The following is a 12,031-nucleotide window of genomic DNA, read 5'->3' on the forward strand; positions in this document are numbered from 1 at the left end:
TCTTAGACTAGTGGTGGGCAACCTGCAGCCCGTGGGCCGCATGCGGCCTGTCAGAGTAACCCGCTCGTGGGCCGCAAAACAGTTTGTTTACACTGACCATCCTTAGGCACGGCCGCCCACAGCTCCCAGTGGCTGCAGTTCACCATTCCCGGCCACTGGGGGCTGCGGGTGGCTGTACCTGCAGACGGTCAATGTAAACAAACTGTCTTGCGGCCCTCCAGTGGATTACCCTGACGGGCCGCAAGTTGCCCACCACTGTCTTAGACTGTCTACAAGATTTAAGTCTTTGGATTCTTCTGCTGAGGTTTTGACTCATTCACTTACACCAAGGTTAAATATGGTCCAATATACTACCACTTTCTAATACATTTGATTTTCCTTCAAATATATTAGAATATAGGTATTATAAATAAAAATATTGGAAATTAAATATCCGAGAGAAAGTATATTCTTCCATATATTTGCATTTTGAGTATGGTACATTTTATCACACAAATTCATATATATTTATATCATGTATAATCTTTTCTTCTGATGAAAACTGTTTCTGAAAGCAGAGACGTGTTAAAGAATCATTGAAGGGTTAACTGAACATTGAATCTCACAGTGGTATTTTCTGTTTCATTCCTGTCTCTTTACTTAACTTTGGGCTTGTCTACACTTACTGTGGATCCACGCTGTAGCAATCGATCCACCAGGGGTCGATTTAGCAGGTCCAGTGAAGACCCACTAAATAGACAGTTGATCACTCGCCCGTCAACTCTGATACTCCACTGGAACGAGAAGCATAAGATAAGTCGACGTGAGAGTTTCTCCTGTTGAACGAGCGCGGTGTAGACACAGCAATAAGTTGACCTAAGGTACATCAACTCCAGCTACGTTATTCACATAGCTGGAGTTGCATAACTTAGGTTGACTTAACCCCGCAGTGTAAACCTGCCCTTTGAGCTCTGCATTCGTCAGATAGAAACCAGAGGGATGTTGATTTAATTGCTGATTGTAATCCTGACATCATACACTTTCAGCAATATTATTAGGTAGTTTTAAGGAAAGGAGATACTAAGGGTATGTCTACACAGCTCCTGTGTCAACAGATTCACGCTCACAGGCTTTGGGCTAGTGCACTAAAAATAGTTGTGTAGACATTCCTTTGATGTTTCGGCTTGGGCTGTGGAAACTCCCTCCCCCTCCCCCAAAGCTTCAGAGTCTGAGCTGCAATGTCCACACTGGTATTTTTTAGCATACTAGCACAAGTCTGTTGACCCTGGCTGCAAGATTCGCTCCCAGCAGCTGTGTAGACATACCCAAAGGGGCAAATTTAGATGCATGTGCCCAGTCCTCATTGACTGAAAAGAAAAACATGCATCCAAGGACAGAATTTAGCCCCAAATTTGAAGTTCTAGTTTTAAAGTGCAAATGCTTATTTCATAAGCATTGCATTTATCTGAATTTTATGAGTCCAGTTCTTCTCTCAGTTAAATGTATTTAACTGGGGTATTAAGCACCTTTTGGCATTGGCTTAGACACTCAACTCAGTAAATGATACAGGGCAAACATTTATCGACTTCATCTCCAGACATTTTGCTTAAAATATACAAAATTAATGAGAGGGAACATTTTTATTCAGAGCCACGATCCACTTTCTTCCAGTAGGAGGGAAACAAAACTGGAATGTGATTGATATCCTTCTGACTCATTGGTCTTTGTGACTGACTTAGAGAGCTCTGGAAATCAGACAAGAAACAGCAGAATACAACAGCATATGTCTCACCATTTTGTGTTTTCAGTGTGGAAACGTGCTTGGTAAAATCTAAAGATACAAGCCCCGATTCTCCTTTTATTGACACAAATGTAAACTAAGTAATTCTATTGCTGTCTATTGATTTATTTGCAATGAGCTAGTAAAAACTAAACTGATGATTCAGCTAAATAACATTAGATTACCTCCTAGCTATACCCAAGCAGGATAAGATTTCACACACTGTATTCAGGCTAAACCTTCCATTGACTTCAATGCGGGTTTTTAGCTAGTATGAGGAGTAAGGGATTGGGCCCAGTAGGTAGTCTGAACTCCTTAATATGATGCTCAAACCCCACATTTGGACACATATCACAAAGGTGAGTGGAGCAGGCATTAATCTGTCAGTATGAGATTGTTTGTGTCATTTTGATATCCTATTAAGGAATGCATGTTTGATTATTGGGCTCCCTGTGTTTTCTAAAACTAGTGTGTATCCAGTTCATTCTTGGAGTAAAGTGAGTGAGTTTACACCATGGATGAGTACAATCCTGTTTTCTTTTTTTTTTTTTTGAAAGCTGGCTAAAAGAAAATGAATGAAGTTCCGTAAGTAGAGCTCAATCCTGTTCCCATTGGAATCAATGGCAAGACCTCCACTGACTACATGGATGGGGGGCAGGATTGGGATCATAGTTTGACCCTTCAGCCTGATGATGCAGCGCTGTTCATTGGAAACACAGAAAGAGCAAACTCTTTTTTTCTTGCTTTCAGACCTTTTGCACAGTTAACTTTAAGGGGAAATAATTATAAAAGGGCTACATGTTTACTTTTAAACACAGCATTTTTCCACTCTGCCCCAAGTCTGACATTTTAATGACCTGCAGTGCCTTGGGTTTTACTGGCAGCATACACTGAAGGGGTATTTTATGTACAATTTAATATTTGCACAACACTCCTCCATGTTTTGTCACTCTTTTATGCTGTGCAAAATGTCTTTTAAGTTATTATTTCTTTTAATTACTTACTAATTTGAAGGCATTTTGCAATCATCTTAAAATGCTGTTATGTTTACCATTGCTAAGCGTTTTTAATTTAAGAAGAGCAAGCAAAGTAAAGACTGCATGTATTTTCACTCAAATTACTATCCTAAATGATTCCATGGGGGGTTTCTTATAGGGGTCACTGAAAGGCAGAATGGAATGTTTTTACTTCTTCGCTTTGTCACAGAAATTAGGTTACAAGGGCTATAAATGCAGGTAATACTTTTTATTGCTAGATTTTCCTCTGTAATGAATATAACATTTCTTCTTCTCATATAATGATACCCAACAAATGCCTTAGTACTTAGCATGTTTACTCTTAGCTTTAACAAGGGTCTAAAGTAATTCCTCTTTAAAAGTCTGGCAAGAAGTCCAAAGGCAAAAAATAAAGCTTGTATGTCAGGATCAGCTCCTGGAAGTGGGAGATCAAGGGAGAACACTATCTGATCCCACACCAGTACGTCCAGCCAGCTCATCGGTAACAATAACCTTTGAGTAGGCAAAGTACCAAAAGGTAACGTCTAAAACCAGAGGAGAGGAGAGAAGTCATCAGCCCAAATTAGAGAGGCCAGAAAATCAAGGCACAGTGAAATGCAAAATACAGAATTGGCCACTTATTTTTCTACTATAAAACACATTGCTCTATGCCAATCTGCCAGAATCCACATTTACATGATTCACCAGTTCCAAAAAAACTTAGTCTCACTACTGCTTTGGGAATTGGGCCACATTGTTAAACTAGGAGAAGCAGCTCCACGTTGGTGAGGCTACACTCTTTAACAGCTGATCCATCGAGCATGCTACAGTTATTCAGTATTACTAGACTCCCAGGGCTAGCTCTTTAGGGGATTACACCTCTTTCCCTGCTTTGCTCTTCAAGAGAGCATTAGTATTCTCTGAAATGCGTCCACTCCTCTGTAGCTCTGTAAGGCCAATCTACTTTGATCTTAGTCTCAGAAATAGAATGATGAGGGATAAGAGTTCAAAGTATAAGAAGAAACTCAATATGCAAAGAATGTACCACATCTTAATAAGTAATGAGAATTCCCTCCATTTGTTGCTGTTGTAAGGAAAAATAGTTTAATATCTTTATGGGATTAGGGCTCCATGGTACTTTGCTAATGAGTGGCCAGAGCTATTAAGGTTTTCCTTATGTCTCCAGATACACTGGTAAGCAAACATCTATAAATAATGACATGACTAAGGCTGACTATTAAGATTTTTGATTTTATTAATGTGGCTAACATGTTGAATGATTTTGGTTGTGGACCCAACAGAGCAAATAAACAACACAGAATTTCAGTCTTTTCCTTACAGGCAACTTGAGGATTAAGGAAATTTCTTGTAATGAATGGGCTGTTTCTGGACAAAGTTTATCACAAATAACCCTAGATTGTAAAGTCTTTTGCTATTCAAGCTGCTCTGGATGGACAGGGCAGTTGGGAAATTGACAGTGTGGATAAAATTCTTTGTTTCTTACTGGATTGCCTAGCACTGTAGAGATGTCATTCACATAAACCCTCAGCCTGCACAGTAATGACAAACACCAGCAAATTCAGCTTTCATAATTGTATTTGAGCAAGATTAGCATACACCATTCTGTTCAAGTTTTAGTTTTTAGGTTAGCTGCCATTCATATTAATCAGCTTTGTCTTTTCCAGTGCTGCCTTTTCTGTGTAAGAGCAATGGGTGAATGCCAATGTTTAATAACCCCCTTACATCTACTAATTCCTTTTCTAGCAATTGTGTGGATTAAAAAAAAAAAAAGCTGGCAAATTAAATTTGTACAATTGGAACAAAACAATGGGAAAAACAAATGTTGCCTGTCTTTAAAATGCTAGCAAACCTTCTGCCATACCTCACATTTTTCTTTTTTTATTTATTTTTCAAAGTCCCACTAGACAACACCATTTTGTTAGAGCTGCTCTAATGATAAATAACACTATGAAGAAGGAATGTTAGAAGAAAGGGATGAGGTGAATACTTTGACATTTGGGGGCCGATTCTTTTCTAACTGATGACGGCAGAAGTTTTGTCCCATCCTTGTTTTTAATCACTGATAAACAATTTTTAAAACCAGGATCCACTTCTGCATGGATGGAGCCAACTAAAAATCAACAGTTTTCCAATTTCTTTGCTATACCAAGTGATAGACATTTTCATTTCATTTTCAAAAAGATGTTTGAGAAATATAATTGATGTGAATGACAGAATCAGAGCATGAAAGATTTGTCAGTCAAAACAATGCCACCCCATAAACTGCCCTTAACAGCTCTTTTCTCTTCTCTGATTGGAGAAGAGAGTTGCTTAAATTAATTTATGGGGCAGCATCTGTTTGACAGGCACATGTGTGATGGGTTTCTGAACACATTGAGTCTGTTTTTAAATGTTCTCTCCTAAAAAGATTTTGGATTTATTTTTAACTTTAACCTTATAAAAATGTAATTGCGCAAAAAATTCTTACACCAAAGAAACACTTTTATTTAAATCCCAGTTTCAAAGGAATTTAGCTATGACCTGGATTTTAATTTTCTTAAGGATTTTACTAATGCCTGGGGAAGGGAAAAATCTGGTACATTTCAGCATATTAAATACCAGTTTGTGTCAAAGCAGTCATTACACTTCTAATTCACCTGATTATAGTACAGTGATATAGCATGGGGTACCACTAGATGTTTGGTATCTTTACCTAAGCTAACATTAGAATAGGACTTCGATATTTCCATTACTGGGACATGCTACAGTAAAAGCAACCTAAATATTGTTGGATTTTGAAACTGCTTAATTATCCTGTCGGTGGTACAACATTATTCAATTTTACATTACAATTCTTTTCCTGAAGACCTAACTTAGATTCAAATAAACTGTTCGTTTTTGGCAACCTAAAAGAAATGGAGTCCTTGTAAAAATCAGACTTTGGAGTGAGGAAGTTGGCGATTTTTTTCATTAGTTTCATAGGGCTCGTTGTTCCTATTTGGGAAACTTTATAGCTGCAATCACCTACGGCTAGAATCTGATTTTTACTGAGGAGCCATAATAATTATACTAAGTACTTTCTATTTGTCACTGATAAACAGCAATCCTTGAACGTCATGTAAGGAAAGTAGAAACTTTTATATTGTGGTTTAGTTTCCAAGACTTCATGGTTTGACTTCTCAGGAAGAGGTATATGCTTTTCATTTTAAAAAAAGACCCCTAGGTTTTGCATGTAAGCAAATCACACATTATTAGACATATTCATGGAAACGAGCATAACAAATATGGAAGGATAGATGACCATGAGAAATGGATCTTTCACAAAGTGGCAATTCCTTAAATAAAGTATTTTGCTAAGAAACTTAAATATGACTTACTGGGAACTGAAGGTTGGCAAGTTTAACTAAAAAACAAACCAAAACCTTTCAGTTCAGTTGTGGATTAGCAATTAATGCTCTGAAATCCACAGGCTATGAGTATCTACGCTGTTATAACCCTTAAAAAGGAACTATACATTTTGTGTTTTTCAAAGGAAGATCTTAATCATCTCTTTGTGAACTACGAAACCCCTTGTTAAAAGTGTGGGCCCAATTCTTCCTCAAAGGAGTAGTCCATTGGACTAAATTCTGTGATCTTTAGTTAAGAAAAACTCACATTGAAGGCAAGAGGAGTTTTGCTTAAGGACTGCAGAATTTGGGCCACTGTCTTTAACAGCTCACGTGAATAAGACACAGTTGCATAAGTGTTTGCAAGCTTGGTCCTTTAGTATGTTTTCCATCTTCATTCCTATTAGCTGTCTTTAATTACCCAATCTAAATAAGGTGAACAACGCTTCCCTGTTGTCTCTTCCATTTCAACTACAGCACTGTCAGCAAAGAGGTTAGGTTAATTTCTATTTTTTAAAAAGTTTTATTAAGAAATCACTGTGACTAGGGGTCCAGTAGAACGCTATTAATCTACACATGATGTAAGTATTAGTTCTTTAATAGGATACATATTCTATATCCTTAAGTAAGCTACTAAGAACCCAAATTGAAAATACTTTCCGTTAACGTGAGCTCAATAGCAGCACAAATTTGAATTGTTTTACTGTTGTGTTAAATGTGTCCTAGTAACTGTGTTCACATTGGGAAACTACAGTTATACAAATACTGGAATTCTCAGTATTTTTTTGGCACAGGATGCAAGATCCTGGAATTGGAAGTGAAGGAAAAATAATGAAATGTTCCCCCAAAATGCTTATTTGCAAACATGGCAAATATAGCAATAACTGCTGGACAGTTCAGCTAACCTCTGGATCTAACCTGGGATTGTTGCCAAATTGATAACTGTTCCAATACCTCTCAAATGCTCCAACTTTTCATCCAGATTTTTTGCTTGTTCTCCAGTTGGGTCTATTCTTGACAGAGAGTTGAAATTTAATACTCAGGACCTAATAATCTGAGCTTTTAAAAAAAACAAACAAAAAACCCACCAAAACCTACTTATGAGATAATTTTGATTTATGAGGTTCCAGGGCAATTTCCAACTTGGCATAACTCTGTTAATATCAGAGAAGTTATATATGAGGAGGTTAATTTGGTCCCCTATGGTCTGTTCCACACACACACACACAAATGGCAAAGGTTTAACAATTTAGCTAAACTCATGCGACTGTGTGTGTGGACATTCTTACATCACTTTAAATTTCTCTTACCTGAGGAGCAAGCTAAGCCAGGTTAAAACTAATAGGAGAGTCCACACACACAGTTGGGGCAGTTTAACTAAGGCGTGGTCTACACTACCAATTTATGTCAGTATTACTACGTCACTTAGGGGTATGGCAAATCCACACCCTTGAATGACGTAGTTATGCCGACCTATCCTCCAGTATAGACAGTGATATGTTGCTGGGAGGGCTTCTCCACCACCTCTTGGGGAGGTGAAGTACCAATGCTGATGGGAGAAGCTCTCGTGTCAGGGTAGATAGCGTCTTCACAAAACGGTAGAGCGGCGCGTTTGCACTGGTGCCATTGCAGCGCTGTAAGTGTAGACATGACCTAAATCAGTTCTTTATCATATCTGTTGTTTAACTGGTTTTGTTTGTAGACCAGCATTATGACTTTATTTACTGCTCTTCAATGGCTGTCTTTTGACTTCAGTCCTTCCGAGTCATATGTGCCAGTACAATCCCTAGAGTTGTCCACTGTAGCTGTTAATATAAAACCAGAAATAAAATAAATTGAAAAGGTATTGCATCGACTTCAACCTGACCTTTCTCTCTTTTCTTCACCTGCCCTTACTCCCTCCCATCTGACCTCTCCGCCTCCCATCTAGCCAGGGAAAACCTTGCTGCCTATACATATTATTACCCCTGGCAGACCTGCAGAACTCCAGGAGCTTCCAAAAAAACCATCTGCAGATGGGCTCACCAAGTTGTTGTAAATATATCAATCAATAAATAAATTGATTAGTCCCAATTAGTCAATCACAAAGGCCTCTGGGCTTGCCTGTTTAAAGTTAATAAAGAATATTGAAGGCTGGAAGACAGAGAGAATAGTTGTTCCTCATAATAAAAATTACAGTATTCTTGTCTTGCTTAGTCCAAGAGAAGGGCAGCTAAAGCCAGTCATTCATTTTTTAAGTGATCAGTTATGGAAGGGACAAAAATGAAGTGTAGGAAATAAGCAGCTGCCAAGTGAGGAAGATGGTCTTGTGGTTAAGGCACTGAGGGGATGTGGAGTCAGATCCTGACTCTGCCATCTCCCTCTGTTGCTTGATTGCGCTATGCCTCAATTTCTCAGCTGTAAAATGGGGATAACAGTAGTGCCCTATCTCACGGAGAGGAGTGGGATGATTATATTAATCAATGTTTATGTGGTGCTAAGATATTGTAGTGATGAGCACCATAGAAAAGCCTATGAATAAAGAAAAACTTTGTGGGATCAAGAGTTCCTCTTTATAGAACTGTTTGCTGCTGTAACTGCAATTCATCTTGCAAAAAGCCTTGTCTAACCAGCGTATCAGTTGTCATAATGCAGCTTATGTAACATAGTAAAAAGAAAGTATAGAAGGTAAAACTTTATACAAGATCAGGTAGATTGAGTTAAAACTGTTATGGGTGAGCACTGTTGGATTCAGATTTTTGTGTATGTCACAAAGAGGAAATATTTAAAGAAGCTGGAGTTTAACAGCTTATCTCTTTTCTTTGAGGGGAAATAGAATTAGAACCTGCTTGTGTTTGGCCAGGGCTTTAGAATACTTTTTATTATTAGAATTACAAATTAGGCCTCTGGGCACTAACTAGAATATTATGAAAAACATAACTAACAAAGCTAAACATGGCCTAAAATCTATTACTGTGAGGAGTACCAAAATACTGCCCCTCCACTCCTAAATGGGTCCACTGGCACTAATATTATACCTCCAAAACTGACTTAGTACTTGAACCAGAGCCACTACTCTTGGTTTCCATCTGCAGCTGGCAACTCAGGCTATGTTGGCTGAATGTTGACTAGCACAGGTGGTAGATCTCTCCTGCTGCAAATTTGCTCATTCTCATTAGCTGTATAATAAACTCTGAGCCTTTCAGCAGTGGTGAAGTAGGAGGGAGAATAATGGAACTTTTCTTTTGTTGTTCAACAGTATCAATGGTTTCCTCGAGTTGGCCTGCAGCAATTGTACCAAGCAGGGTTCCCGGAGCAGCAAAGGTGGTACCATGTTCCACCAGACACCAGCTCTGGTTTGTTTGACAATACACAAACTGGAAGACCTGTTAGGCTCCATTGAAATCAATAGAACTTTGGCCATTGACTTCAGTGGAGCCAGGATTTCAGTTGTAATGTCAACAAACCAGAGAATCATAGAAATGTAGGATTGGAAGAGACCTCGATAAGTCATCTAGTCCAGTCCCCTGCACTGAGGCAGGACTAAGTATGATCAGTTTTCTTTCTGGTTTCCACTTTTTTGGTACACTTGAGTCTCATGAACTAAAGCTATAACTTGGTAAGGGCTTCCATTAGATAATAGATACTTCTATAAAAACAACGAGGAGTCTGGTGGCACCTTAAAGACTAACAGATTCATTTGGGCATAAGCTTTCATGGGTAAAAATCTCACTTCTTCAGATGCATCAGAAGTGGTTTTTTTACCCACGAAAGCTTATGCCCAAATAAATCTGTTAGTCTTTAAGGGTATGTCTATACTACCCACCGGACCAGCGGGCAGTGATTGATCCAGCGGGGATCGATTTATCGCGTCTAGTCTAGATGTGATAAATCAACCCCCGAGTGCTCTCCCGTCGACTCCTGTACTCCAGCGCCACAAGACACGCAGGCAGAGTCGACGGGGGAGCAGCAGCAGTCGACTCACTGTAGTGAAGACACCATGGTGAGTAGGTCTAAGTACATCGACTTTAGCTACATTATTCACGTAGCTGAAGTTGCGTAACTTAGATCGATCCCCTCCCTCCCCCCGCCCCCCAGTGTAGACCAGGCCTAAGGTGCCACCAGACTCCTCGTTGTTTTTGTGGATACAGACTAACATGGCTACCCCTCAGATAATTCTATGTCGGTTCAAATATTTATCTGTAATTGGATGAGTATGAACCAAAGCAATTATCCAAACTACAGGGGACAACACTGCAGGGCAGGCTAAAAGTTAAAGCAAAAGTGTGATGCTTCAGGAATAGGTAACAGAAATTAGACTAAATGAGACTGAGAGGCACTGCGAAGTCAGCGGGCATTTAGCCAGGGTAAGCAATCCTGAATATTGCCCTTCAAAGTGAAGCAAAACTGTTTACCAAAAAGGAATCAGCCAACTGTTCAAGATTCTAAATTAATAACATAATTTCTGTGGCAACTTTATGAATTAATATATTTCAAAGTATTAATATTAAGTTCAAAATATTAAGTTTCTCCTTTACTTGTTTCAGAGCCCAGAAGACCCAATCCTGCAAACCCTTACTCGTATGAATAGACCAGAGCACAGTTTTCATTATATATCCTTCTCCTCCATTATTTAAAATCCATTTTTATTTCTAGCTTCTCCGCTATCTAAAAAGATGGGTCAATTCTTATAGTTCGTTGCCTAGTGCTTATCATGGTTAAGGGTTTCTCGAGGTTTCTTCCAGGCCTAGAATTAATGTTTATCCTGTGTTTAAAAAAATATATGGACCAGCTCCCCAGCTGGTGTTATTCTATTTATTTTAATGGAGCAATGCTGATTTACATCAGCTGGGACCCAATCCTTTGCACTGACAAAAATAAGAGCATTTAGGGCTGTGAAATTAGTCCCTACTTCTTTAGGCTGGAGGGAAGTTATTTCATAAGCACAGGTTGTAAAATTCCATGGGCCTAATTCTTTCACACCAGTGTAACTCCGCTGAGGACTGAACTAAACCCATTTAATGTGAATTTTGAAACACTGCTTTGTTGTGCTCTGTTGTTTTGTGTGTGACTACCTGTGTGTTATACGATGCTAAAAGTGAATAAGAGATGGCAAAGCCCTAGTTCATCTCCCTGCCACTGCAAGATTATGCCTTATTGTCCATGTATCTGGGTTCTTTCCAGCTTAGTTTTAAATATACCAAACAGCAGTGCCTCCATCCTCACTTCGTGGGGCACAGCTTTAGCTCCTCTGGTCCTCAGGCTAGTGGGGGCTGGGCAACAGGGTGATAGAAGGGATGCACACTCCCTCTGAGTGCTGTGCAAGGAGAGAGCTCCACTGCAGAAATGTGGGCCAGGGACAGCGCTGTTAGGGGTGTGCAGCCACCCCTTCGAGGTGTTCTGTAGCTGCCTGTCTGTTCACCCAAGGGAACCCCCTGGCTCCTCCTCCTCATCCCACATCATTTAGGTGGGGCAAATTCATGGGCTCCTGGGCTGAGAAGGGCAGATATGGGGGCTGCATATTTGTGTGAAGGCTTTGTAGCCATATTAAAGGAGTGTTACCTCCTCAGGATCCAGAAATGTCTCTGAAGGCCAGACTGTTCATCTCCCTTAAGCTCCATGCCAAATCCAAGGGCCCACGATTTGACCTTATCTGTGTGGGTGCTAATGATTCACGCACAGGATCCTGTACACATCTAAAGCATAAGATTATCAGAAAATGTAATCAGTTGTTTTTCTGTCTCTCAGCGACAATATTAAGTACAGAAAGTGCATTGCATTATTTCCTTGAGGACAGGGATGTACCATGCAAGTGATGCTTTTGGTGAGTGGTGTCACGGTGAGAGAAACCATGATTCCATGTGCCATAAGTAGGTCTTTATTCCATAAACATTAACTATGCCATTGAAAAC

The 12,031-nt window shown here is 39.4% G+C and overlaps 1 long non-coding RNA gene across 1 annotated transcript in view; it reads right to left on the bottom strand.

Moving 5' to 3' along the window:
* Positions 1-7,876: 7,876 nt before the first annotated feature.
* LOC141996529 (uncharacterized) overlaps positions 7,877-12,031 on the bottom strand; it is a 54,028-nt gene continuing 49,873 nt past the window's right edge. The window contains exons 2-3 of the long non-coding RNA XR_012641559.1: positions 11,682-11,815; positions 7,877-7,945 (exon numbers count right to left, since the gene is read on the bottom strand). This is a non-coding gene — a long non-coding RNA (uncharacterized LOC141996529). The remainder of the gene's footprint in view (positions 7,946-11,681; positions 11,816-12,031) is intronic.

The sequence above is a fragment of the Natator depressus genome, chromosome 12 (genome assembly GCF_965152275.1).
Source record: "Natator depressus isolate rNatDep1 chromosome 12, rNatDep2.hap1, whole genome shotgun sequence".
NCBI lineage: Eukaryota > Metazoa > Chordata > Testudines > Cheloniidae > Natator > Natator depressus.